The sequence below is a fragment of the Acomys russatus genome, chromosome 13, assembly GCF_903995435.1.
Source record: "Acomys russatus chromosome 13, mAcoRus1.1, whole genome shotgun sequence".
NCBI classification, from domain to species: Eukaryota; Metazoa; Chordata; class Mammalia; order Rodentia; family Muridae; genus Acomys; species Acomys russatus.
Window position 1 is genome coordinate 43,152,146 of NC_067149.1, and position 5,458 is coordinate 43,157,603.

The window sequence follows — 5,458 nt, forward strand, 5'->3', positions numbered from 1 at the left end:
TGGGTCTCCGCCTGGAAGAGCAATAAAGTGTTTTTAACCTCTGAGCCACAGAAGCAGACTATGGCGACTAGTCTCCAAAGATGGCCCCCAGTGACTTATGCCTCTAGATGCTCATGCCTTTGGGTAGTTTTCTCCCATGTGGGAGCTGGGATGGTCCAATGGCTTTGCTTTAGCCAATAGAAGGAGGTGGAAGTAATGCTAGGCCAGGTCTAGGTTGATATTAAAGAGACCCTAACAGGGTCAGTTGAGGGAACCCTGAGCCACCTTGTACCAAGAAAGACCACAGCCTGGCATGGTGGCACATGCCTGTAATCCCAGCTTTCTGGGAGCAGAGACAGGCGGATTGCTGTGAGTTCGAGGCTAGCATGGTCTACCAAGTGAGTCCAGGACAGCCAGGGTTACACAGAAGTCTTGTTTTGTTTTTGTTTTCGAAACAGGGTTTCTTTGTGTAGCCCTGGCTGTCCTGGACTCGCTTTGTAAACCAGGCTGGCCTCAAACTCACAGCGATCCGCCTGCCTCTGCCTCCCAAGTGCTGGGATTAAAGGTGTGCGCCACCACCGCCCAGCCGTGAGAAATCTTGTTTTGAAAAAACTAAAAACAAACAAAGAAAAGAAAGAAAGAAAGAAAGACTGTATAGAAAGGCTTTGAAGCCGAGCGTGGTAGCGCACGCCTTTAATCCCAGCACTCGGGAGGCAGAGGCAGGTGGATCTTTTTGAGTTCAAGGCCAGTCTGGTCTACACAGCGAGCCCAGGACAGCCAAGGCTACACAGAGAAACCCTGTCTCAGAGTGAGGGAGTGGGGGGGGGCAGGGGCAGGGGTGAAGGCTTTGAGGGGATGAAGGAGGCTAAAGCTGCTAGGAGAAAGCCCAGCAGAGTCTCAGCCTCCCACCACAGCTACAGAGCACACTCAACCCACAGAGCCCTGAGTTAGCTCTCTCTTTCTTGTGGAAGTTGGTGCTTTTTCTAGCACGTGAGTTTCTGGGATTAAGTTCAGGTCCTCAGGCTTGGTGGCAAACTTCCTCAGCCGCTGATCGGTCCTCTGGCCCAAATGATGGGTTTTGGTTTTGTGACAGGGTCTCACTCTGTTGCCCTGGATGATCTGAAACCTGCTACAGGCTGGCTTCGAACTTAAGTGCTGGGACTAAAGGCCCGTGTCACCATGCCTAGCAATGTTGGTAATTCTTCTTTAAACTTTATTTTAGATTTATTCTTATTTTATCTTTGTGTGAGACTGTGCACCACGTGCAATGCAGGGTGTCCATGAAAGTCAGAAGAGCGCACTGGAACCCCTGGAACGGGAGTCACAGATGGTTGTGACCTACCATGTGGGTGCTGGGAACTGAACTTGGATCCTCTGTAAGACCTGCCAAGTGCTTTTAACCACGGACCCATCTCTCCAGCCCCAATGCTGGTGATTTTAAGCCATTAAGTTGTGGGATATTTGATATGCAGCAATAAATAACTTCAACACCACTGGCTAAGTTTATTCGGAGCACCAAGAACCAGGTTACCCACTAAAAGCATCTTGCAGTCAGCTTTAGGCCAGTGTGGGTTATAGAGTGAAACGGGGCCTGGAAAATAAAGCAAGACCATAATAACTTCAGCTAAGGGTTAGGGTGAGTTTTCTCAGAGCGACAGAGACTCTAGGACTGATGGCTGAGAACTCCCAGCATCTAACAGTCAGTCACAGAAAGAAGAATACAATGGTGAGGTGGAACTAACCAGACAGTGCAAGAGAGAAAGGCTAAGACAGAGCATGCAGGAAATGTGAGCATCCAAATCCAGTCACTGGAGGATTGATGACATCTATCGAGGTATGTGGCCTCTGGGAATCCATTTCGGTTTTTCTTCTGCCTTCTCTCTCTCTCTCTCTCTTTCCTTTTCTCTTTTAAAGACTTTTAAAAATAGGGCCTGGAGGCTGGGTGTGGTGGCATACACCTTTAATCCCAGCACTGGGGAGGCAGAGGCAGGTGGATCACTGTGAGTTCAAGGCCAGCCTACTCTACAAAGTGAGTCCAGAACAGCCAAGGCTAACATGGAGAAACTTTGTCTCAAAAACCCAAAATACATACATACATACATACATACATACATACATACATACATACATACATACATACATACATACATACATACATAATAGGGCCTGGAAAGAGGTTAAGAGCACTGGCTGTTCTTCCAAAGATCCAGAGTTCAATTCCCAGCAAGCCACATGGTGGCTCACAACCATCTATAATGAGATCTGGTGCCCTCTTCTGGCATGCAGGCAGAATACTGTAGTACAAATAATAAATAAGTATTTTTTTTTTTAAAGATTAAAAAAAAAGTTTGTGTGTGTATGTGTGTGTAAGAGAGGGACAGAGACAGAGTCAGACACAGAGTCAGACAGAGAGACAGAGAGAAAAGTATGCCACTTGTGTGCAGATGCCCTGGGTGTCCAGAAGGGGGCGTCATATTCCCGGATGGCATTTGTGTGTTGCCTAATGTAGGTGCTAGGAACTGAACTCTGGTCACCTGCAAATGTTCTTCGCCACTCAACCATCTTCCCAGCGTTTGTTTGTTTGTTTTATGTGTTTTAAATGTAAGGGGGTTTTGGTTTGGTTGGTTGGTTTGGGTTTGTTTTTTGGATTTGTTTTTGTTTGTTAGCTTGGTGATATAGTCCTTTAATCTTTGTACTTTGAAGGAAGATACAGGCAGATCTCTATGAGTTTGAAGCCAGCTTGGTTTACATAGCAAGTTCCAGGCCAGCCAGGGCTAAAGGGTGAAAGACTCTGTCTCAAATAAATAAATAAGCCGGGCGTGGTGGCGCACACCTTTAATCCCAGCACTCGGGAGGCAGAGGCGGGCGGATCGCTGTGAGTTCGAGGCCAGCCTGGTCTACAAAGTGAGTCCAGGACAGCCAAGGCTAACACAGAGAGACCCTGTCTCGAAAAACAAAAAAAAAATAAATAAATAAATAAATAAATAAATAAGAATTTTTAAAGAAGATTTGTTTATTTTTATTTTCCATGTATAAGTGTTTTGTCTGCATGTACATATGTGCACTGTGTATGTACCTGGTGCAGCAAAGGCCAGAATAGCGTGCCAGATCTCATGAAGTTTGTGTTTCAGATGGTTGGCAAGCCACCATATGGGTGCTGAGAATCAAACACAGGTCCTTTGCAAATGCAACCAGTGCTCTGGACCACTGAGCCATCTCTCCAGCCTATATTTGTGTGTTTGTGTGTGTGTGTGCATGCATGTAGTGCCCACTGCATCAGGAAGAGCATCAAGTCTCCTGGATCTGTAGCTGTAGGCAGTTGAGAGTCACCCAGTGTGGGTACTGGGAGCCAAACTCAGGTCCTCAAAAAGAGCAGTATGGGCTCAGAACTACTGAGCCATCTCTCCAGCCTCCTGTTTTCATTTTCCATGGGATCAGCCCTTTACTCAAACTCCTACCAGGCAAAATGAAAAGAGAAGGTCTATAAACTGGAGGCTGCAAGACTGCCAGGGTTGTTTCCAAAGAGAGGGTCTGAAAACACAGGTGTTCAACATTACTCACTCCAGAAATGTGAAAAACTACCAGCAGGCTGGCTATCCAAGGCCATGGGTGGGTTCAATGCCCAGCTCTAAACTAAAAAACAAAAGAAAGAAAGAAAGAAAAAATCCAGCTACCCAAATTGCCACGTTTCATTTGATACCCACTGAACTGACTGAAAATGAAAAGAGCAATCTCAGCATTTCCTAAGGATGCTGAGCTAGTGGGCCTCTCTTCCATTGTAGTAGGAAGGTCGCATGCTGCCGTTCCCTAGGGAACTGTATGGCATCCATCTGTCTTGCTGAAGATGCATTCTGGGTTAGTCAGTCTCCCCCAGAAGCAGATTCTGAACAGCAGGTTGACATAGGGCAGGTGTCTTACTAACTCTTTTGTTGCTTTGATTAAACACCACAACCAAGCCAACTTATAGAAGGAAAGGTTTATTCGGCTTACGGTTACAGAGAGGCGGGTCCGTCCTGGCATGGAGACAAGCTGAAAGATCACATCTTGAACCACAAGCATGAAGTAGCGGGTTAACCGGGAATGACATACAGTGTTGAAACCTTAAAGCCACCCCCAAGTGACAGCCTTCCTTCAACAAGGTCACACCTCCTAAACCTGCCCAAACAGCACTACTAACTGGGGGTTGTGGGGGGCATTCAAGAACTCTCAGGGACACAGGTGAGGGTAGGGGGTGTGACATTTCTTATAGGAAGAGGAAGAACTCTGGCTTATAACAGAGATGTCTGCTGTTGAGATGGCCTTTAGGGTGCGTGGTAGTCATTGTTCTTATCACTATGACCAAATACCTGACACAAGCAAGCTAAGACAGATTTATTATAGGTATCAGTTTGAGGAGACATTGTCTACCATGTTGGGGAAGGCAATGTGTAAATTTCAGGCACCAGTGCACCAATAGTGCACATGTAGAAAATAGCAGAGTCAGTTCTCACCTCTCACCATGGATTCTGGGGATCATATAGGGGTCTCAAAGCATATGAGGCCAGTGCTTTTTACCCACTGGGCCATCTCACTGGCTCTTTTGTTTTTAAGCTGGTCTTGGCCTCTCCGTCCTCCCAGCTCAGCTTTCTGAGGCTAGAGTTCAGGCCTGTGCCACCATGCCTAGTAAGAACAGAGTCTTAGAAGAACATAAGTCCAGGCAGCCAAAGCGTGGGGTCCTCACGACCACTTTGGGCGGCCCTAGGATAGCACACCCTTCAACATCAGCCTCCAGCACAAAACACATCCAGTGAGAAGGGGAAACGATGGGTACAGAGTGGTTAGTAGCCTTCTTCAACTTTCTGTGAGCCATGTCTTTGGGGCAAAGAATAGAGTTTTCAGAAAAGAGGAGAAAGAAGGAGGAGGAGGAGAAAAAGAAGCAGGAGGAAGCTGGGCGTGGTGGTGCACGCCTTTAATCCCAGCACTCGGGAGGCAGAGGCAAGCGGATCGCTGTGAGTTTGAGGCCAGCCTGGTCTACAAAGTGAGTCCAGGATGGTCAAGGCTACACAGAGAAACCCTGTCTCGAAAAAACAAAAAAAAAAAAAAAAAAAGCAGGAGGAGGAAGAGGAGGAGAAGAAGAAGGAAGAGGGAGAAGAAGAAGAAAAGAGGGAGAAAAAGAAGGAGAAGGAGAAGAAAAAGAAAGAGAAAAAAAAATTCCCAGGAGTCTAAGTCTCTTTTTTCTTGTCCCAGTTCTCACTGTGGCCCTGGAGACTCACAGCGGATCTACAGAGACAGAACTTTGGTCTAGCTGGACTGGAAGTCTCCCATGCATTGATAGAGAAAGTCTCAAGGCAGGCAGGGGCACTTGTGGGAAGCATTGAGGGCAATGATGCTCCAGGGAGCACTGAGCACAACAGCTGAAGCAACTATGTGCTCTGACGAAAGCAGAGACACAAGGAAGAGTAAACGCCTGCAGTGCCCACTCTTTCCCTATCTGTGGGGT